Here is a 24,862-nt window from a genome sequence, read left to right as displayed (position 1 = left end):
GCTCCCTGACCTACCCTTCCGCCTACTTAAGCCTTCGTCGATAATAACTCCAGTACCGAGAGCCACGATACGGAAAACCTTCCAGAGACGCCGCCGCCGCCAATCCCATCTCGGGGGATTCAGGAGATCGCCTCCGGCACCCTGCCGGAGAGGGGAATCATCTCCCGGAGGACTCTACACGGCCATGGTCGCCTCCGGAGTGATGTGTGAGTAGTTCACCCCTGGACTATGGGTCCATAGCAGTAGCTAGATGGTTGTCTTCTCCTAATTGTGCTATCATTGTTGGATCTTGTGAGCTGCCTAACATGATCAAGATCATCTATCTCTAATACTATATGTTGCGTTTGTTGGGATCCGATGAATAGTGAATGCTATGTTATGTTGATTATCAATCTATCATCTATGTGTTGTTTATGATCTTGCATGCTCTCCGTTGCTAGTAGAGGCTCTGGCCAAGTTTTTGCTTGTAACTCCAAGAGGGAGTATTTATGCTCGATAGTGGGTTCATGCCTCCATTAAATGGGACAAGGACAGAAAGTTCTAAGGTTGTGGATGTCTTTATTTGCCACTAGGGATAAAACATCAATGCTATGTCTAAGGATATATTTATTGATTACATTACGCACCATACTTAATGCAATTGTCTGTTGTTTGCAACTTAATACTGGAGGGGGTTCAGATGATAACCTGAAGGTCGACTTTTTAGGCATAGATGCATGCTGGATAGCGGTCTATGTACTTTGTCGTAATGCCCAATTAAATCTCACACTACTCATTATAACATGTATGTGCATGGTCATGCCCTCTCTATTTGTCAATTGCCCAACTGTAATTTTTTCACCCAACATGCTTATTCTTATGGGAGAGACACCTCTAGTGAACTGTGGACCCCGGTCCATTCTTTTACATCGAATACAATCTACTGCAATACTCGTTCTACTGTTCTCTGCAAACATCATCATCCACACTATACATCTAATCCTTTGTTACAGCAAGCCGGTGAGATTGACAACCTCACTGTTACGTTGGGACAAAGTACTTTGGTTGTGTTGTGCAGGTTCCACGTTGGCGCCGGAATCCCTGGTGTTGCGCCGCACTACACTCCGCCACCATCAACCTTCAACGTGCTTCTTGGCTCCTACTGGTTCGATAAACCTTGGTTTCTTACCGAGGGAAAACTTGCCGCTGTACGCATCACACCTTCCTCTTGGGGTTCCCAACGGGCACGTCAACTACTCGCCAGCAAGCACAGGGCTGTTACAGATCTATCCCCCTTAAAAAATCTCGTCCCGAGATTCCAAGGTAGGAATAGAGAAAGTAACAATTCCAAGGACTACACCGATCTTCAACGATCTTGTCAACACCACGACGATCATCTTTCTTGAAGAGGTTGATCCATAACATCATGAAGAAGTTGATCCTTAACACCATGAAGATATCTTGATTTTGCTTTCTTCACCCTAAAGGAAAGAGGAAATGACACTGGATGGTGGATCTTCACAAAGATCGAGTATCTCATGGTCAACTCGTGGAAGGAGTGCTTAGAAACAACTCTTGAGCTGATAAACATGAAGCACATCAAGGTAACGAAGGAGACGAAAGAAGTTTCAAATTTTGGTAGCCAATTGCTCCAAGCTTGACAAGAATACGAAGAGACAAGGTAGCGAGGAGTTAAACTATCTTTGATACCATAACGAGTGACAAGGTATTAACTTGTCAATGCCTACAAGTTGTAGACTAGGGTTTTCGTGGAAGTAGAGGGCAAGTAAATCTCGAGGGTTTCAGCCGGAAAAGTACTCGACTGCTAGAAAAATAGGGTTATGTTGACAATGAAATCGATCATTTCTTCGCCCCTCGACTCCCCCTTATATAGGAGGCGGAGCCGAGGGTTTCGTATTACACAAGTTACAATCTCCGGGACACTCTTTGAGTCCGACCCGTAAAGTTATAAATCTCTGTATTCCTAATCTATCTCTTCTTGCCATAGTCGATGCTTTAGTAGGCTTCTGGGATTCGTATACTTCGGGTTATGGGCCTTCAATAAACCTCGGGTACCATCTTCGGTAGGCCCATTGGGGATGCCTATGTCAGTAGCTCCCGAGATTTTGCTTGAATCGAGTAAAATCTCCATCATTACAATTAACACATGATTTCTTCGAGTCACTAAATAGTTTTCATCATATATTGTACAGGGATGATGGTGAATGAGGCTGGTTCATCTGACGGATCAGGTACCAGTTAACTACTCTCGTGGCAATCCCGCAAAAACCTACTTCAAGGTCAAGTCCCTGGACTTGACTTCGGTATACTGGCGTAATTCGACATGTGCCGCTTAAGGTCTTACCATATGCCGAACTCCAGTCATATTTTATCGGGTGCCTAACGCGTCCGTTAGGATTTTTCTTCGCATCTGCTGATACGAAAAAAAGTAGCAGAGCGCATTCATGTGCGATACCACGCCACGCAGGACGGATCCCGGGGTCTTACCTTCGTAAAGTATTACGACATTCAGAGATTTAACCGTGACCGAGGCGCTCTGAGAATATATTGTCGAGTGCCTTTTTCGGCAGTTGGAATGGCACATTTATTCGAGTCATATGATGACTTATTATCTTGACCTCCTGATGGGAGTATATGAAGAGTTATATCATAACTCGAAATATACTCAATTTGACTCTTTTAATTTCATCGGGTACGCGACTAGCGTTCCCGATGGGAGTAGCCCCCGAGGCTACATCTAAGTGCTTGTACTTGGTTGTAGGCTCAACTTTTTACCATCTTGTCGCTATATTATCAACTTTCATATTTTCCATCTTTATCGGTTGCGCGACCAGCGCTCCCGATGGGAGTACCCCCCGAGGCTACAGTCGAGTATTTATACTTGGTTGTAGGGTCATCTTTGCTATCTTTGAATCAACTCCACATCAATCTTCCTACAAAAAGTAGCCCCCGAGCATTTGAACAAAAACTTGTATTTGATCAAAGGCTCCCGAAGTTATTTTATTGGAATCCTCGACAATTCTTCTGCCGTTACTTTCCAAAACCTATTCGATATTTTGCAATGATGACATCGATGCTGACGATAGCCATGAACTCTATATTGGGAAGGTGCGAGTCCAGTCATGTCTCTGATATGTGGGTCCAAACCTCTGTGCCTTTGACACGTCGTGGGAGTGGGGGACACACGTCCTCCGCTTTTTCTGGCACGCGCACTGTACCGCCTGTCCCACAACTTCAAAGTAAATATACATTTTTACCCCTGTAGACACGTGTAGGGCATAGGATCCATTTTTATTTCATCCAACGACGCGGCGGTTCGGCGGACTGCGTATAAATCTCCCCTTTCATCCTCATTCACCCCCTTCGTCGCGCCGCTCATCTTTCCTTTCTCTCTCCAAAATCACCATTGCTACTCCAAGCTCGCGCGCTACTGCCCTCCTCCAAAGCTCATCTTTGATGCCACCGCGCACGAAGCTCCTTAGACACACCGCTCCAGGAACCAATCCACCGATGGAGCCTACGGAGATTTCCGGGTGAGGGAGATCTAAGATCTCCAACCAAGATCTGAAGACCCTGAAGACATTGGGGCTGCTGAAGAAGGAAGAAGCACTAATCTTCCCCACCGATGAATGTTTCTCTATGCCGCGCATTGGATACCGGGTAACCTTCATTGACCACCTCATCCGTGGCCTTTCCACCCCCCATCCACGAGTTTCTTTGTGGGCTGCTCTTTGTCTATGGGATTCAGCTACATTAGCTGACTCCCAACTCTATCCTCCATATCTCAATTTTCATCACCCTATGTGAATGCTTTCTCGGGACCCATTCTCATTGGGGCATGTGGAAACGCATCTTTTATCTTCGTCGCAACAATTACTGCAGCATCGCCTACAATGTGGGCGGCGTTGTCATCTGTGTCCGACCCGAAGTTGACTACTTTGACGTCAAATTCCCTGACTCCATTCAAGGATGGCGCCGGAGATGGTTATACATTCAAGAGGAGCATGTCGACTCGCAGGAGTACAATATCGCTCCTTTTGATGGTGCCGCGAAAATCCTTCGGCGTGATCGTGGGACGCTGAAGCTTCCGAGGAAGAAAAAATGGTGATAAATGCCCTGATGAAGTGCATCCACGAGCTTCAGAACACCCGCGGTAAAGAACTGTCTGGTGTTCAAATCACTGCCCACTTCCTTATGATTAGGGTGCAGGCTCGCAAAAACCCCCTCTGGATGTATGCTGGCGAGGAAGATGTTGACCGCGTATCCAAAGACCTTTCTGGAAAGGATTTGGAGAAACTTGTTCGATGTTTTTCATCGCTGAGCAAGAAACTGGCGGTTCCAAGCTCTTGTCGCGTGGAGCCGTACAGCAGCACCAACGCCCTCCCCAAAGTAAGTAACTTGTCTCTCGAGTTTCTATTTTGTCGACTGCTATCTTGCTTAAGTTTCCCTTGGTGTTAACTTTCCTTCTACAAAACCATCAAGTCATGTCTTCTCTGCCTCCCCTACCTGAAGGTGGGGAGGTCGACGAACGAGCCGTCATTACCGACGATTCGCAGGGAGCTTCTCGTCCTGAAAGTGAAGTTGCAGGATCTCACAAATCCGCGGCTTCCTCCGAAAAAGAGACAGAATCTGAAGCTTCTGAATCAGTGCGCTCTCCTCCTTCCGCTGTTTCTTCAAAGAATAAAAGGAAAAGGGATGAAGTCGAAGATTCTGGCACCTCCAAACCCATTGGGTCACCTGCCGAGGAAACGTCTCCCGAGGAAGAGGGTGGCTTCTGCCCTTACGATGACGCTATCATTAGCTCGTAAGTTTCGATGTTTCCTATTTTTGCATATTCCTTGTAAATATCCTCATGTTTCTTTCATAACAGTGGCAAAGAAGAAGAAGAACCCGCTGCTAATGTGACGAAAACTTCGACTTGCTGGCCGGAAGTTCAACGACTCCTCCCCTGGATGACGTAAGTATTCCTTTGGCTATCTTGATTTTGTCAATCTCATTTTGTATCATTTGTTGAATTTTTCCCTTCTGACCCTGTCTCTCGATTCTCTCTTTGTAGCCTCTGATGAAACATTTCATCAATCTCGGCACCCAATTTATTGGGTATCGTGATACTATCGAAGATTTAAAAGGTAAACCTTGCTTTCTGTGAATATGATATTTTGTTATTCCTCGACTAGACTACGTTGTATTTTGACTTCAAATTCCTGCAACTTCTCCTTCCTCCAGAGGCTCTCGGCAAAGCCAACAAACGCATTGATGATCTTGCTATTAAGCTTGAGCAAAGCGAAAAGGCTCGCGGGAAAGCTGAGCAAAATGCTGCATCTATTGGAGATCTTCGCAAGAGGCTCCATGATGCTGAAAATGCTTTAAGCGAGAAGACGACTCAACAGATTGCGCGTGAAGAGGCCATCATAGGCCGCTTAGAATCTCAAAACCGGCGCTTTGTTAGTAAGCTCCTTGATCTTATCTTGTAAGCTTCTTCTAAGCTTGGCCCTCTGCATTTATTGATGAACCCGAAACTTGTTTCAGCAGGAAAAATGGGTGAACATTTTAGACTCCACGAAGCTGAGGAGGATTGTCTTCTAGACACCCTCTCAATCCTTGAGCTTCATGGGGATTTGGCGCGCAGCAGCATTGCTAATGCGCGGGCCGCGTTCATGCGCCTCGTCCCTTACTTCTTTCCCTAGCAGAAACAACCAGATACTTTCTCTGAGCTTGCCAGGCGCTTCCTTCCTGAGGAGGATCTTGGATTGGTTTTTCGGCAAGAAAACTTAAAGGTTGGAGTTGAAGGGACCATAGCCCTGGTTGCCAAAAGCCAGCAAAACGTCGACTGGGCGAAAGCTGGTGAAACGAAGGGAATAAACAAGGAGAAGTGGAAGTCCTTGGTGAAGGCTGCCAAGACGCACTCTAAGAAGATTCTCTCCTTCCTCGGATACAAACCAGCTGCTTCCTCCAGTATCGCCAAGCCGGAGGTCAAGTAGACCAATTTACCCCTCCATTCGTTTTCTTTTTCTCTTTTGGTAGATGTCCATATCTTTACGATGTGCGACTGCCATTGCCCACTCACTAGGAGTTGACCTTTTGTAATGGATCTCCACTTATGTAAATATTTCGACTTATGAATGAAAAAGGAAGAATCCTTGTTTGGTAATTGATGTCGACCTTTTCTTTCTTCAGTTGGTGTTTGATAATTACTATAAGACTGCTGGACCATCACCTGCTTCCCCTGCTATGTCTCGCTCTAAACGGATATCTGACGATGTTTTCTTGGACGATTCTTCATGTGCTACCTCGAATCAATTAGAATTAGCGGAACTTCGACAACAACTCCAAGCCATGAAGAAACAATCCCTTATTGTCATGGATCAATCCCGCAAATCTTCCGAGCGGGAAACGATGGCTCTTCAATAGGATCAGGAAGCTTTAGAATTGAAGGAGACTGTGGTTGCCGAGGCCTTACAGGCCACCTCTCGAGAAAATTATATGCTTGAACTACTGACTGACGCAAGTCTGGATATGGTGGGTAAGTTTCTCCTTTTGTGTTCTCCTTTTTCTTATTTGTGTACAAGTTTTTCAATCCTCGTCATATTTCCTGATATGGTTAGGCTCCTTCTTGGATGCTACTGCAGAAGATCAGCGTGCTGATGCGAGATCCGAGGTTCTTCTTCGACTTGCTCAACAAAACAACTCCAGCTTCTAGTCTTCCCCGGATCGGACCCAACAGATTGTACGATTCCAGGACCGTGCTGCTCAGGTTCGTGAGTATCTTGAATTCTGCACAAATACTCTGGCCATGGTTTACAACGCCATGTTTCCTCGGAATCTTGAGCCCAAAACTCTTCCTGAATTGATGAACAAGTGTAAGAGCGTTCGTCGAATTCATGGATTTGTGAAGGCCCAATTAATGGCTGGTGCCAGGTTCTCCTTAATTATGTTGCAAATCTGCCAGCCGAAGTTAGACATGTCCAACATTGTTGATCTTTGCCACTCCCGATTAAGAAAAATGAGAAGAAACGCCGACAAGATCAATGACGCGGTAACGCCTGTAACTGAAAAAATGATTGAAGACCTTCTTCGGATGGACGCAGAATTCTTTACTGACTGCCACTATGGTGATTCCATGGGTGCTTCTGCGGAAGGTGAAAGGGTAAACATAGATGATCTTATAGGAGATGATTGAAGTTCTTTTTCTTCTGTCGAGTTTTTCCTGAAATAAAGAAATATCTTGTATATTGCGAGAGATATCTTGTATGTTGCGAGAACTGTGTATACTTATTTTTCCTCTTTTAGCCCCCGAGTGTTTCGGTAGGCATATGTATTTTTACTACTTGCGAGGTGTTTGAACCAAGGCGGAAAATTTATGTGTTATATGTTTGTAAAGATCAAGTCTATTTTGTTGACTCTGCGAGTTGCAAGCCCCCGAGCCTGACGAAGAAAATATATATCATCATTATTTTTACTATATTGCAGCATCGCGAGCTCGCCTCATTAAAAACCTTTCAACCCCACTCGGTGCCGTGAAAGGAAAAGAGTGTGTCTGAAAACTCGCGAGCTTTTCAGTACACTTGTATGTTTACATGCATACCTCTATTTTGACTTATACGCGTAGAAATGCCGAAGCTGCGCCACGTTCCATGGATTTGGCTCTGCGACCCCTGTCTTCTTGTCCTTTATTCTGTATGCTCCTCCTGCGATCACCTCTATGACGATGTATGGTCCTACCCATGGTGACTCGAATTTTTCATGGCTGTCCTGGGTAAGCCGAAGAACTAGGTCGCCAACTTGAGAAGACCTTGACGCAAACGTCGACTATGGTAAATTTGCAGGTCTTGCTGGTACTTGGTGACTCTTGACAGCACCTCATCTCTAGCTTCATCGAGTGCATCGACATCGTCCTCTAGTGCCTTTCTCGAAGTTTCTTCATCATATTCCGCCACTCTCGAAGAATTGTGTTCTATTTCTATGGGGAGCATTGCCTCGGCTCCATGGACCAAAAAGAACGGAGTTTCTTGTGTTGCTGTATTGGGTTGTCCGTATACTCCATAACACGCTAGGCAAATCTTCTGGCCAAGTGTGTCGAGCTTTCTCCATAGGTGTTAACAATTGTTTCTTGATACCATTGCAGATGATACCGTTTGCTTTCTCGACTTGACCATTGGTTTGCGGGTGCGCAACTGATGCTAAGTGTAGTTTGATGCCTACCTCTGCGCAATATGCCTTGAATTTCTTGGAGGTGAAATTGTTGCCGTTGTCCGTGACAATGCTGTGAGGGACACCAAATCGAAAGATGATGCCCTTAACGAAGCTTACCACTGATGCTGCACCTGGCGAAGTTAATGGTTTTGCCTCAATCCACTTAGTAAACTTGTCGACAGCCACGAGCATATATACGTATCTCCTGGCCACGCCTTATCTAATTTCCCCACCATATCGAGACCCCATTGTGCGAAAGGCCACAACAAAGGTATTGGCATCAGCTCTGCTACAGGAGAATGAGGTTTTGCCACAAATCTTTGGCACGCATCACAAGTGCATATTATGTCCTTTGCATCTGATACGTCTCCAACGTATCTATAATTTCTGATGTTCCATGATAGTTTTATGACAATACCTACATGTTTTTCTCACACTTTATAATGATTTTATGCATTTTCCGGAACTAACCTATTAACAAGATGCCACAGAGCCAGTTCCTGTTTTCTGTTGTTTTTGGTTCCAGAAAGGCCGTTCGGGCAATATTCTCGGAATTCGACGAAACAAAAGCCAAACACCTTATTTTCCCGGGAAGGTTCCAGAAGTCCGAAGGGAAGACGAGGAAGGGCAACAGGGGACCCACACCATAAGGCGGCGCGGGTGGCCCCCTGGCCGCGCTAGCCTATGGGGAGGGGGGCCCCTGGCCCCTCCGACTCTGCCTTTTTGCCTATTTAACCCCTCGTGACCTAAAAACGCGATACCAATTGAAGAAACTCCAGAAAGACTCCAGGGGCGCCGCCGCCATCGCGAAACTCCAATTCGGGGGACAAAAGTCTCTGTTCCGGAACGCCGCCGGGACGGGGAATTGCCCCCGAAGTCATCTCCATCGACATCACCGCCATCTTCATCGCCATTGCTGACTCCCATGATGAGGAGGGAGTAGTTCTCCCCCAAGGCTGAGGGCTCTACCGGTAGCTATGTGGTTAATCTCTCTCTCCCATGTACTTCAATACAATGATCTCATGAGCTGCCTTACATGATTGAGATCCATATGATGAGCTTTGTAATCCAGATGGCGTTATGCTATTCAAGTGGATTTTACTTATGTGATCTCCGGAGACTCCTTGTCCCATGTGTGTAAAGGTGACAGTGTGTGCACCGTGTGGGTCTCTTAGGCTATATTTCACAGAATACTTGTTCACTGGGTTATGATTTGAGTTGGATGTCTCTATGAAATTATGGTGTGTTAGTACCTCCTATGAATGCTCACAGTGACAGCGTGGGGTGTTTATTAGTACTTGGGAATACATCTTTAAGGTTTGCTTTTCCAGCCCTACACGGTGAATTAGTGTTCGCTATCCTGCCAGAGAGTAATTCAGAATAGCATAGTGAAGTGCTTATATTTATATTCCTTTATGATAACATTGTTGAGAGTGTCCACTAGTGAAAGTATGATCCCTAGGCCTTGTTTCTAAGTACTGAAACACCGTTTCCAACAGGTTCTGCTACATGTTCGCTTGCTGCCATCTTTATTTCAGATTGCAATTACTACTTATATACATCTATATCACTTGTATTTTACTATCTCTTCGCCGAACTAGTGCACCTATACATCTGACAAGTGTATTAGGTGTGTTGGGGACACAAGAGACTTCTTGTATCGTAATTGCAGGGTTGCTTGAGAGGGATATCGTTGACCTCTACCTCCCTGAGTTCGATAAACCTTGGGTGATTCACTAAAGGGAAACTTGCTGCTGTTCTACAAACCTCTGCTCTTGGAGGCCCAACACTGTCTACAGGAATAGAAGCGTGCGTAGACATCAGCATCTTCTACTGTAGTTAGCCAGTAAAATCCTGCCCTGAAGACCTTGGTTGCTATTGCTCGACTGGTTGCGTGGTGTCCGCATACTCCCTCGTGTACATCCTTCAGTATAACTCTTCCTTCTTCGGGTGTAACGCATCGCTGCAATACTCCCGATATACTTCTCTTATACAGCTCTCCTTTGACCACGGTAAAGCTTTGGATCGTCGAATAACTCATCTTGCTTCTACCGGATCTTCGGGTATCTCTTTCCTTAGGATATATGCTACGTAAACCGGCATCCAAGGAACTTGCACCACCATCACCTCATGTGATTCCTCTTCATCTCCCGATGTGTTTTCTTCTGATCCTGCTGGAGCCCCCGAGTCTTTTTCAAGCTTCTCCTTCTTCTTTGGCTGTTTCTTCACCTTAGTTGATCTTTCACTTATCTCCTCCCAAAATACGCCGGGTGGTATTGCTAAGCATTGCGACCCGATGTTTGCTAAAACATCGGCTTCGTTGTTGCTAAGTCTGCTAATATGATTCACTTCACACCCATCAAAGAGTTTCTCGAGTTCATTGTATACCTCCTTGTCCGGCTGCGCGTTCGGTTAATATGGTTAATTCGGTTCGGTTTATTTGGTTATACGGTAAATACAGTTTGAATACTTCGGTTAATACGATTACGTATAAAAATACGGTTCGGTTTCGGTAATAACCATTAAACTTCGGTTCGGTTTCGGTAATAACCAAACTAACCAAAGTTGACGCGAATTTTGGATTAAAAACTAACTTTTATGGTTATATATTTCATTTTCTATATTTTGTATGACCGTACTAAAGATTTTGCAAGAGAGGAAAACAAAAAATAAAGAAATTTCGAACAAAATTAAAATATGGATGTATTTTGTACCGTACTAAATGTTTTTACAAGGAGGAAAAGAAAAAAAAAATCGGCCAAAATAAGAATATGGGGCAGTTTCTGGATTCGAACTAGCAACCTGGGGCTACACACACGATCAAACGAAGAGGCAAACCACCACAGTGGAGCACCTTACGTGTACACTAATCAATTTATGTGCTATATTAAGGTTATGCAGAGCGGGATTTTGTGTTGAACTAGTGTTCGGTTTCTTTCGGTTTAACCACGGTTTTTCGGTTAAAAACCGAATTAACCGAAGTCCTTTCGGTTTGATATTTTGCTAACTGTAACTGTAACCATAAACTGTAAAAACCAAAAAACGGTTTCGGTTAGATTTTTTTCGGTTCGGTTTTCGGTTTCGGTTCGGTTATGCACACCCGGACCTCCTTGTATGCTATCATGCTGTCATTGACTGCATCGCACTGATTCATCACCTGTTGATCCACTAGTTGGGAGTCACCGAAATTTTTTAATCGGGTTGCTCCACAGGCCTTCGCCATCTTCATCCTATGTATGAGCACTTCATACTCCGCCTCATTATTGGATGCATTGGGGAACGTCATCTGCAGCACATATTTCATCTTATCTCCTTGAGGTGACACTAATATCACGCCTGCTCCAGCTCCTTCTAACCTCTTGGACCCGTCGAAGTTCATGGTCCAGGTTCTCGACAGATCTGGGGGTCCCGTATTTTGCAGCTCCATCCACTCTGCGACAGAGTTTGGTAAGATCTTCGACTTTATTGCTTTTCTTTTCTCATACGTGATGTCCCGAGGGGAAAGCTCTATTCCCCAAAGGGAGACACGGCATGTGGCCTCTGGATTGTTTAATATGTTTGATAAAGGCGCCTCATTGACCACTATTATCGGATGCGCCGAAAAATAGTGTCGCAATTTTCTTGCGGTTGTGAACACTCCATACGCCAACTTCTGATACTGCGGGTACCGCTGTTTTGAAGGCGATAAGACTTCACTGATGAAATACACCGGCCTTTGGGCTCCATGAAGTTTCCCTTCTTATTCTATTTCTATCACAAGTACTGTGCTAACCACCTGAGGTGTGGCTGCGATATATAACAAGAGAGGTTCCTTTTCCTTGGGCATCACCAGTATTGGCGGTGTCGAAATTGTGCGCTTGAGGTGCTCGAACGCCCTATCAGCTTCTTCGTTCCACTCGAACTTTTCTCCTTGTATGATGAGCACATAGAAGGGAAACAATTTTTCTCCTAGCCTAGCGACAAACCTGCTTAGAGCCGCGACACGTCCTGTCAGCTGATGTATCTCCTTAAGCTTCGTCGGCTTTCTCATTGTCACAATTGCTTGTATCTTTTCTGGATTCGCCTCAATTCCTCTGGCTGATACCAAGTATCCAAGGAGTTCTCCCGCAGGAACGCCAAAAGAACACTTCGTCGGGTTTAGCTTGAGACGGAACTTGTCAAGGTTGTCGAAGGTTTCCTTGAGATAATCAATCAGAGATAATCCCTTCTTTGTTGTAATTACGACATCGTCGATGTATACTTGGACGTTCTTGCCAATCTGCATGCCAAGACACTTTTGCATCATCCTCTGATAAGTAGCTCCCGTATTTTTCAACCCGAAAGGCATCGTTCTATAGAAGAACACGTCATAAGGTGTTATGAAAGTTGTTTTGACCTCCTCCTCTCCTTTTAAGCGGATCTGACTGTAACCAGAATACGCGTCCAGGAAGGAAAGACGTCCGCATCCCGCTGTGGAGTCGATAATTTGATCGATCCTCGGGAGGGGAAAGTGATCCTTTGGACAATGTTTATTGAGACACGTGAAGTCGACGCACATGCGAAGGACGTCAGTGTTTTCTTCGGTACCAGAACTGGGTTAGCGACCCATGTGGCCTCTGTGTGCAGCTCCTTGATGAAGTTTGCTTCTCGAAGTCCATTAATTTCTGACAGCATAACTTTGCGGTTTGGTTTCAAAAACGCCGCAAAGGTTATTTGATTGGCCTGGCCATTGGATCTAAGTTAAGAGGGTGCTCGGCAAGTTCTCTGGGTACTCCTGGCATGTCAGCTGGACACCATGCGAAGATTTCCCAACGCTCACGGAGGAACTCGATGAGCGCGCTTTCCTATGCGATATCCATGTTTGTTGCGATAGCTGTGTCGTCTTCTTAAGATCTGTCGGGTGAATATGTACTTCCTTCGAGTTTTTGGTGGTATCAAAGGTTGGCTCCTTCAGTGGCCTCCCTCCATCAGGCAGCACATCATAATCAGTTGTTAGCCTTGACGCCATATATTCTGCTTGCATCCCGAAAGTTTCTGACAGCCGATGAAAATCCTTGTCGCACTTATCTGCTAGCGCGAAACTGCCTTTTACTGTGATTGGGCCCTTGGGTCCAGGGAGTCTCCAAAACAAATATGTGTAATGTGGTACCGCCAGAAATCTGGCATAAGCGGGTCGTCCTAGCAGGGCATGATACTGTGACGGGAAATCCACAACTTCGAACTCCAACTTCTCTCTTCTGTAATTTTCTCGGGTTCCAAACTGAACGTCGAGATTGATCTTTCCAAATGGATAACTTGGCTTCTCCGGTGTGATACTTGTTGGAGATATGCCCAAGAGACAATAATAAAGTGGTTATTATATATCTTTGAGTTTCTGATAAATGTTTATATACCATGCTATAATTGTATTAACTGAAACATTGATACATGTGTGTTATGTAAAAAACAATGAGTCCCTAGTAAGCCTCTTGTATAACTAGCTTGTTGATTAATAGATGATCATAGTTTCATGATCATGAACATTGGATGTTATTAATAACAAGGTTATGTCATTATATGAATGATGTAATGGACACACTCAATTAAGCGTAGCATAAGATCACGTCATTAAGTTATTTGCTATAAGCTTTCGATACATAGTTACCTAGTCCTTTCGACCATGAGATCATGTAAATCACTTATACTGGAAAGGTACTTTGATTACATCAAACGCCACTGCGTAAATGGGTGGTTATAAAGGTGGGATTAAGTATCCAGAAAGTATGAGTTGAGGCATATGGATCAACAGTGGGATTTGTCCATCCCGATGACGGATAGATATACTCTGGGCCCTCTCGGTGGAATGTCGTCTATATTAGCTTGCAAGCATATGAATGGTTCATAAGAGACCACATACCATGGTACGAGTAAAGAGTACTTGTCAGGAGACGAGGTTGAACAAGGTATAGAGATACCGATGATCAAACCTCGAACAAGTAAAATATCGCGTGACAAAGGGAATCGGTATCGTATGTGAATGGTTCATTCGATCACTAAGTCATCGTTGAATATGTGGGAGCCATTATGGATCTCCAGATCCCGCTATTGGTTATTGGTCAGAGAGAGGTCTCAACCATGTCCACAAAGTTCGCGAACCGTAGGGTGACACACTTAAGGTTTGATGTCGTATTAGTAGATATTGAATATGGAATGGAGTTCGAAGTTTTGTTCGGAGTCTCGGATGGGATCCAGGACATCACGAGGAGTTCCGGAATGGTCCGGAGAATAAGATTCATATATAGGAAGTCATTTTATAAGTTTGAAAATGATCTGGTGCATTTATGGAAGGTTCTAGAAGGTTCTAGAAAAGTCCGGAAGAAATCACTATGGAAGGCGGAGTCCCGGAGGGACTCCACCAAGCTTGGCCGGCCAACCCTAGAGGGGTGGAGTCCCAGGTGGACTCCACCAAGGTGGCCGGCCACCCCCCCTCATGGAAAGGTGGGAGTCCCACCTCAAGTGGGAATCCCACCTTGGGTAGGTGATGTCTACTGTTGGCTTCTTTTCCTGTAGACAGTGTTGGGCCTCCAAGAGCAGAGGTTTGTAGAAAAGCAGCAAGTTTTCCCTTAAGTGGATCACCCAAGGTTTATCGAACTCAGGGAGGAAGAGGTCAAAGATATCCCTCTCAAGCAACCGTGCAATTAAGATACAAGAAGTCTCTTGTGTCCCCAACACACCTAATACACTTGTCAGATGTATAGGTGCACTAGTTCAGCGAAGAGATAGTAAAATGCAAGCAATATGGATGAATATGAGTGGTAATAACAATCTGAATAAAATATGGCAGCGAGAAAACATGTAGCAAAACAGTAAATAAACGGAGATTCGATGTTTGGAAACAAGGCCTAGGGATCCTACTTTCACTAGTGGACACTCTCAACATTGATCACATAACTGAAACTACTCTACACTCTCTTGTTGGATAACAAACACCATTCATTGTGTAGGGCTACAAGAGCACCTCAATGTCGGAGTTAACAAGCTCCACAACATCTGGAGTTCATATTTAAGTAACCTTAGAGTGCATGATAGACCATTGCAATTATACCGAGTACTAACATAGCATACACACTGTCACCGACAGGCTATGAAAGGGGGAATAGATCGCATCAATACTTATCATAGTAATAATTAACTTCATAATCTACAAGAGATCACAATCATAGCTTATACCAAGTACTACATGATGCTGTTGACTGCCAAAACCCACCGGCGGGCAGCGGCCTGTCAACACAGTGTAGAGCCGGGAAGAGCCTAGAGCTGCGGCTGGCTGAGACCCCTCCGAGCGACGGCCCGCAATGCTCTTCTGGTCACACGCGGCGATGCGAAGTGCAAGGGCGTGCCACCTGACCTATACCTGGTCAGGAAGGTGATGGGGATGCCGCGCTTAGTTCCTGCATGGCATACACGTAAACATTAAATGAGAGCCTCGATCGGCTCTCAGGTTATCCTGTGAATCGGCTCAAAGAGCCGATCCACCCATGATTCGTACGGGGTGCACGAATACTTGGTGATCCTGCTTGATCAAGATAAAGCTAATGAGATCTACGACGATTTAGGGTTTTCACCGCATAATCGGATCATCCTACTCCAGGTTGGGCCTCGCGGCCACGCACGGTGCTCGTAAGCCGATCCTAAACAAGGCCAAAAAACCAACATGGCGTTGATCCTCGGAACATCCTGTTTAGGACTTGCGAACGCCACCCTACGTGCCGCTGGATCCTCCCCCCCTTTGTAAGGCCTAACTATTGCAGATGTTAAACTAATCCTTGCAGAGCAAGGAGCAATCGTAACGGATCAGATCTACTAAATAATGAACAAGCAGGGTGCCGCCCCCACACCTGAGATAGGTGTGAGGGCGGCTAGACATGCAAGGGTTGCACTACGTAAGCATGTTATACGGAGAACTATGCTAACCCTAACACATCTATGATAACTACGTTGCCCGCCATCAAAGACGCTTCAGTACGGGCAACGCATGAACAACGTGGAGCTTGTGCTGCCTAGATCGCAAGATGCGATCTAGGCAGCATGTCGCTTACCTGATTGAAACCCTCGAGACGAAGGAGTTGGCGATGCGCCGAGATTGGTTTGTTTTGGGGTGAACGTTGTGTTGTTGTTTATTCCATAAACCCTAGATACATATTTATAGTCCAGCGGACTTTCTAATGTGGGCGTGCACCAAACCGTGCACGAGATAAACTCTAACTTCTACGTAGCCTACTATATTAAGATACACGGGCTAACTAGCCCAAACTCGCGCATAAAGGCCGATTCACCTATTTCTTCCAAATAGATTCTTCACGTCCATCTTGATCGCGGCCCACCTCTGGCCTGGTCAAATTCTGGTGATAACACATGCCCCCCTGGTTTTGGAAATGACATTTCCAAAATCATTACGCTTTCCTTTCGTCGGGTCATGTAGTGGCAGAGCAAAACCGTCGCAGCAGCTTTCATCATGATACCTTGCCTTCTCAACTTCTCTGCACGATTCGACAGTCCTGGCACCACCCCCTCGGAAATCACCACAGCATTAAATCTCCTTGCCCTTTTTATTTTTAACCGCGTCGAGCGGTTTGCTTCTTCATCCTCCAGCTCCGCAGTAGCCATCGGCAAACAAAAAATCCTCCTCAGCCGCCATGGATTCTTCCTCTTCCTCTTCTTCTTCATCGGATCTCTCCTACGTGTCCTCTCCCATTCGAGAGTCGACTCCCTCGTGGGGCACGCAGGCGGCGTACGATATCCTCGCCCCAACGGCGTGGGACAAAGAAGACCATGACTCCTCCGTCCGGTCCGAGGATGACAAATCCTTGACCAACGGGGAGAGCGACCTCCGCTTCCTTGCTGACGGAGAATCGGAGGAGGAGAGCGATGAAGATCGTTTCTCCTGGGCAGACTTCACCACCTCCGAGGAGGCGGAGGAGGAGGAAGAGGAGGAGGACGACGACGATAGCCTCCCCGACGAGCCGCCGGCCAAGCGCCATTGCCCCTGGCCGGGGAATCTGAGTGACTTCGACAGCGACGACGACGACGAGGAGGATGAAGACCACGAAGGCCCCGCCGGCGGCCACTGGAGCGACGACGAGCCGGTAGGGAGCAGCGCCGACAGCGGTGATGACGATGACGATGAGGGCAGCAATGGCCCGTAGATAGGATCCTTAGACTAGGACCCGCAGTAGTAGATAGGGCACTGTATCCCCTAGCAACTCCTTTTGAGAGCAATTTTAGCTCTTCATGTAAGAATCTGGCTATCAATGAAGAATTCTCCTTAATTTGCCGATTCCTTGTATGTTAATTCAGCCGATTCTTCCTCATCTGGCTTTGCCGACTGCTATCCTGATCAATGCTCCATGAGCCGATGGCAACGCATTGGTCTCTTATGATAAATTTCGAGATGGATCAATTCAGACTCCAAATTCCCGTCGAACAGGGCCAAATCGCAGTCGCTTAAACCTTAGACCTCGGAAATCCAAGCCCTCCGAGCTTAATATTAGCTTTAATCAGCAAGACTCCAGAGTCAATGCCTTCAGGAGAACTTTAGGACCACTGCTGAAAATCTTGTCCGCCTACAACTTCCCTTGCGATGCTCTGTTCTTTGCAGCAACAAACTGGTCCAAAGCCTGTCAATTATGACGGCCTCCTCTCCGAATTAGTGGCTTTATTCTGCAAGATTTCGCCACCCTTTAACCAACTGCGATACAGAGTCAGCCGATTCCAACAAGATTGACTCCTCAGAACGAAAGCCCTTTAGGTCGAGCTGCCCCCCGAGCCTCAGTCAAGGCGAGAACAGTAATGAACCAACCAGATGCGTTACCATTGGCTTCCACGTTAATACTGCAGACCCAGCCGATTGCCAGTCTGGTCAATGCTCAATAAGCCGATGGCATCACATCGGTCTCCCACGATAGATCTATCCGGACCCAAACTCCTGGTCAAACAAGGCCAAGCCATGATCGCGCCAACTCTAGGCCTTTCAGACATTCTTCTGTCGCATCCTTCCCTTCCGGATCCTCTTTGCCTTTAGAAGAGTCCTAGGACTGTCGCTGGATCAATTCAAACGCCGAAGCTGCCACTTCTGCAGGACAGGCATCACTTCTGCAGTGACGTTTTATAATCCTGCTCTGTCCTCTTTCCGCAACCATTGCTCAAAATCAACTGAGATGCAGCGCCAACCGATTTTAACAAAATCGGCTTTCTTATAGCAAAGGACCTCTCGTGGCAAGTTGCCCCCCGAGCCTCAGCCGGGGTGGAATCAGTGATAGGACTCGTAATTCAGGCAAGTTGTGACGTAGAGTTAGCCGATGCCAACGAAATCGGCTCCCCAGAGCAGAGAACCTTCAAGGTGAGCTGCCCCCCGAGCCTTAGTCGGGGCGCGAATAGCAGTGAGCCGACCATGTCGGTCACCCTGGGTTCCAACTCGTAATGCAGTATCAGCCGATTTAACAAAATCGGCTATTTAGAGTGAGGAGGTTTCAGGGCGAGCCCCAGTCCTTGCGCCTTAATGATCAGATCGGCTCATTATCTGCGACTCCCGGTGAAGATGTCCTTGCATTCCTGACGCCCTCCAAACCTGGGAGCGACAACCCCAGGAAGTGACAGTTTCTGAGTCAAAGCGTGACAGCCGATGGCCTCGCCATCGGTGGTTCTCCTAGTCTTAGAAGAGATATGCTCCCTTTGTTAGGCTCATCCCTACCCTGACTTGTACGTTAGTCAGAGTTACGATCCGTAATCCCGCAGTCCTGGTTCTAGAAGATGCCACGCTCCTCGCTGCTAACGCCCTTAAGTCGATGTCTGCACATCGACTATGCGTGAAAATTGCTGAATTTTCGGCCGATTTGTGTATCGGCCCCCATGCTCCAATACCCATCATCAAAGGATGAGATGCTTCCATTGCATATGCTCCTATTTCATCCACCCGAGTGCCCCCCCAGAGCCGATTCTGTCAAGAATTGATGGTATCGGCTCTGTGGGATAACATGTTGAACCCAGGCAGAATGGATGGTGAGGATAATCTTGGCCGATTGCTGGGATCGGCCTCCATAATGTTTGGAGCGCTGACTGAAGGTTCTGTAATGTCCCTTCATAGACCTTTGGGGCCGATCACAAGGATCAGCCTCGCCAAGTTGCACATCGCTTCGCTTCAACTACATGGTCAGGCCAGTGGATAAAACCAGCTTAACCCTTCCCTTTGTCACATCGATGCGCTCACAGTCGTCCAAATTGATGCCTGAGAGGGGTTCTTGGCCTGCTGCTTCCCATGCGTTCATGCCAGCCGTTGAAATTTCGGCTGAGTCATCGGCCTGGACGACCTCTACCTCATCTCCATCCCACTGTATTATGCATTGGTGCATCGTGGAGGGAATACAACAGTTGGCGTGGATCCAATCTCTCCCTAGCAGAACAGCATAAGAGCTCGTGCTATCGACGATGAAGAACGTTGTAGGGATAGTTTTCCTTCCTACGGTCAGATCCACGTTCAGAACTCCTTGTGCCTCAGACGCTTGGCCATTGAAATCGCTCAACGTTACGTTGGTCTTGATTAGATCCGAGCTAGAGCGTCCCAGCCGACGTAGCATAGAGTACGGCATGATGTTAACTGCCGCTCCGGTGTCCACCAGCATCTTATTTACCGGCCTCCCATCGATATAACCTCGTAAGTACAAGGCCTTCAGATGCTTGTAGCTCTTTTCTCGTGGCTTCTCAAAGATAACCGGCCGTGGGCCGCAGTCAAGTTGTGCCACGGATGCCTCATCTAAACCTGGAGCACTGAACTCCAAAGGGAGGATGAACACCATGTTCGTGCCAGCCGATGTTTCATCATCGGCTTTCTTTTGCTTGGGACGCCACTCCATTTTTCGTGGACGACCCTCTTCATCCAGGGTTCGCTGAACTTTTGCGGCCAGATCAGGCCGTGCCTTTCTTAGCGTATGCAGGTATAACCTTTCGGCCTCCTCCAGGCCGCGCAACCGCTGAACCCTGCATTTCTGCGAACGGCTGAGTCCGTCAGGGCACCACCTTGGACGGTGGTACCGGTCTTCTTCTTCTTCCAATCCCTCGTCTTCGGAATCCTCAGGATTTGCCCACCGAGGGGACTCAGCACGTTTGGTTTGTGGCGGGAGAGGCCCTAATCGCTCGAACACGGACACGTTGGCTGCCTCCTTCCTTTTCTTGTTGCATTCTGGGCAATTGTTGATCGTTGGAAATCGGCTCATTCCGGAATCCCAGCAGTGTCTGAAGAAGGGGCAGTCCCAGTGCCTATCCACGTTGTCCGGTTCCCTTGACCCTCCTCTGGCATGACGTTCGTATCCGTCGTTGCCTCCGTCACGCTGACGGTACCTCCTGTCCTCCGCATTAGACCGATGACATCTTTCATCGTCTTCATCGTAGCGCTGACGTCGGTCATATTGCTGTTCATACTTGTGGAGGAGATGTGCGGGGCGTGGGCGTTGAGACCATATGCTTTTCACCTCCTCCACGGTTAGGTACCGTCTATCGTCGTCTTGGGGCCGGTCGCGTGGCGCGGCCTCCTCTTTATCCTCGCCACGGGAGTGGCTGCTTTCTGCTTCATCTTGGCCATAGCGGCTTGCAAGCCCTGCCATGTTGACACCAAAGGAGAACTTTGGCTGGCCTATGGAGTGGCTGAGATCCACCATGTTGACGCCAGGCGACGGACTTGAGTCTCTACCGAGACTGATATTGTGCGGCCGGGTCTTCTCAGAGGAGCCGATGAGTTCGGCTTCGAGGATTGCCTTGATCTCGTCATATCTCTTCTTGAGCTCGTCAGGCAGCTCCTCGTAGGTGACTGGCGTGCCGTCCGCCATCTCAGATGTAGATGGCGATGTGGTTGATGTAGATGATCGTCCCACCGGGCGTGCCAGAATGTGTTGACTGCCAAAACCCACCGGCGGGCAGCGGCCTGTCAACACAGTGTAGAGCCGGGAAGAGCCTAGAGCTGCGGCTGGCTGAGACCCCTCCGAGCGACGGCCCGCAATGCTCTTCTGGTCACACGCGGCGATGCGAAGTGCAAGGGCGTGCCACCTGACCTATACCTGGTCAGGAAGGTGATGGGGATGCCGCGCTTAGTTCCTGCATGGCATACACGTAAACATTAAATAAGAGCCTCGATCGGCTCTCAGGTTATCCTGTGAATCGGCTCAAAGAGCCGATCCACCCATGATTTGTACGGGGTGCACGAATACTTGGTGATCCTGCTTGATCAAGATAAAGCTAATGAGATCTACGACGATTTAGGGTTTTCACCGCATAATCGGATCATCCTACTCCAGGTTGGGCCTCGCGGCCACGCACGGTGCTCGTAAGCCGATCCTAAACAAGGCCAAAAAACCAACATGGCGTTGATCCTCGGAACATCCTGTTTAGGACTTGCGAACGCCACCCTACGTGCCGCTGGATCCTCCCCCCCTTTGTAAGGCCTAACTATTGCAGATGTTAAACTAATCCTTGCAGAGCAAGGAGCAATCGTAACGGATCAGATCTACTAAATAATGAACAAGCAGGGTGCCGCCCCCACACCTGAGATAGGTGTGAGGGCGGCTAGACATGCAAGGGTTGCACTACGTAAGCATGTTATACGGAGAACTATGCTAACCCTAACACATCTATGATAACTACGTTGCCCGCCATCAAAGACGCTTCAGTACGGGCAACGCATGAACAACGTGGAGCTTGTGCTGCCTAGATCGCAAGATGCGATCTAGGCAGCATGTCGCTTACCTGATTGAAACCCTCGAGACGAAGGAGTTGGCGATGCGCCGAGATTGGTTTGTTTTGGGGTGAACGTTGTGTTGTTGTTTATTCCATAAACCCTAGATACATATTTATAGTCCAGCGGACTTTCTAATGTGGGCGTGCACCAAACCGTGCACGAGATAAACTCTAACTTCTACGTAGCCTACTATATTAAGATACACGGGCTAACTAGCCCAAACTCGCGCATAAAGGCCGATTCACCTATTTCTTCCAAATAGATTCTTCACGTCCATCTTGATCGCGGCCCACCTCTGGCCTGGTCAAATTCTGGTGATAACAGATGCACACACTGTCAACATTACATCATGGAGGAGGAATAGACTACTTTAATAACATCATTAGAGCAGCACATAGATGATATTCAACTAGATCACAAAGAGAGAGATGAACCACATAGCTACGGTAGATCCCTCAGCCTCGGGGGAGAACTACTCCCTCCTCATCATGGAGAAGCAGCGATGGCGATGAAGATGGCGGTGGAGATGCCTTCCGGGGCACTTCCCCATCCCGGCGGCGTGCCGGAACAGAGACTTCTGTCCCCCGAATCTTGGCTTCGTGATGGCGGCGGCTCTGGAACTTTTCTCGTACCGTGGCTTATTGGTCTAGGGTTTTCGCGATGGAGTCCTTAAGTAGGCGGAAGGGCAGCCTCGGAGGGGCCCTGGTGGGGCCACACAATAGGTGGGCGCGCCCCACCCCTTGGCCGCGCCGCCCTGGCGTGTGGGGCCCCCTGGCTCCCCTCTGGTCTCTCTCCGGTGTTCTGGAAGCTTCGTGGAAAAATAAGATACTGGGCGTTGATTTCGTCCAATTCCGAGAATATTTCCTTACTAGGATTTCTGAAACCAAAAACAGCAGAAAACAGGAACTGGCACTTCGGCATCTTGTCAATAGGTTAGTTCCGGAAAATGCATAATAATGACATAAAGTGTGTATAAAACATGTGTGTATCATCATAAAAGTAGCATGGAACATAAGAAATTATAGATACGTTGGAGACGTATCAGTAGGTTTCCCTACACATGGAAGGTTTTGGGTTGGGGTCTTATTCGAAGACTTGTAGACCAACTCTTGGGGGTTCCACCTATAAAAAGAGGGACAAGGGGAGGGGGTCGGCCACCTCAAGCCATAGCCTTGGCCGCACCCCATAGTGGCCGGCCACCCCCTCTCCCAAACCCTAGCCGCCCCTCCTCCTCCACCTCTCCCGCAAACGCTTAGCGAAGCTCCGCCGGATATCTCCATCGACACCGCCACCACGCCGTCATGCTGCCGGGATTCAAGGAGGATCTACTACTTCCGCTGCCCGCTGGAACGGGGAGAAGGATGTCATCTTCATCAACACCGAACGTGTGACCGAGTACGGAGGTGCTGCCCGATTGTGGCACCGTCAAGATCTTCTACGCGCTTTTGAAAGCGGCAAGTGATCATCTTCTGCAACAACGAGATCTAATCTCGTAGGCTTTGGAAATCTTCAAGGGTTAGTCTCGTTCATCCCCTCGTTGCTACCGTCTTCTAGATTGCATCTTGGCTTGGATTGCGTTCTCGCGGTAGGAAATTTTTTGTTTTCTATGCTACGAATCCCTACAGTGGTATCAGAGCCGTGTCTATGCATAGATGGTTGCACAAGTAGAACATAATTGTTTTGTGGGCGTTGATGCTTTGTTGTCTTTAGTTTGAGTACTTTGCATCTTTGTGGCATAGTGGGATGAAGCGGCTCGGGCTAACTTTACATGACCGCATTTATGAGATTTGCTCCACGCTCGACATGCAAATTGTATAGCATAAGTGGCTTTGCGGGTGTCTGTCTCTCCTACTATAGTGAAGATTCAATTTACTCTTCTATTGACAATACTAGTATCACCGTTGTGGTTCATGTTCGTAGGTAGATTAGAGCTTACTCGAAAACCCTAAACCACGTAAAATATGCAAACCAAATTAGAGACGTCTAACTTGTTTTTGCAGGGTTTGGTGATGTGATATGGCCATAACGTGATGATGAATATGTATGAGATGATCATTATTGTATTGTGGCAACCGGCAGGAGCCTTATGGTTGTCTTCAAATTTCATGTTGAGTAGTATTTCAAAGAAGTTGTAATAGTTGCTACATGGGAGAACAATCATGAAGACGGCGCCATTGACCTTGATGCTACGCCGACGATGATGGAGATCATGCCCGTTGATGATGGAGATCATGTCTGTGCTTTGGAGATGAAGATCAAAGGCACAAAGACAAAGGGGCCATATCATATCACATATGAATTTCATGTGATGTTAATCCTTTTTATGCATCTTATTTTGCTTAGATCGCGACGGTAGCATTATAAGATGATCCCTCTCACTAAAATATCAAGATAGTAAAGTGTTCATCCTTAGTAGCACCGTTACTAATACTTGTCGTTTTGAAGCATCTCGTGATGATTGAGTATGATAGATTCAACAAGTTTATACAATGGGTGCAAGCCAGTTTTGCACACGCGGATACTAAGGTTGCCTTGACGAGACTAGCATGTACATACATGGTCTCGGAACACGTGATACCGAAAGGTAGAGCATGAATCATATGATTGATATGATGAACACTTTGAGTATTCGCCATTGAAGTTACATCTTGTCTCGTGATGATCGGACTTGGTGTGGTGGATTTGGTTCATGTGATCACTAAGACAATTCGAGGGATATTGTTTTGAGTGGTAGTTCACCTAGTTTTTAATTTTGTTAAATTAAAATTTGAACTCAATTTGTCATAAACATTAGTCTAAACTATTGCAAATATATGTTGTAGATCATGGCGTCCCCAATCAATTTTAGCCAGTTCCTAGAGAAAGAAAAGCTTAATAGCAACGGTAGCAACTTCACCGACTGGTTCCTTCATGTGAGGATTTTCCTCG

The sequence above is a fragment of the Lolium perenne genome, chromosome 4 (assembly GCF_019359855.2).
Source record: "Lolium perenne isolate Kyuss_39 chromosome 4, Kyuss_2.0, whole genome shotgun sequence".
NCBI lineage: Eukaryota > Viridiplantae > Streptophyta > Magnoliopsida > Poales > Poaceae > Lolium > Lolium perenne.
Note: the sequence above shows the minus strand (reverse complement) of the source record.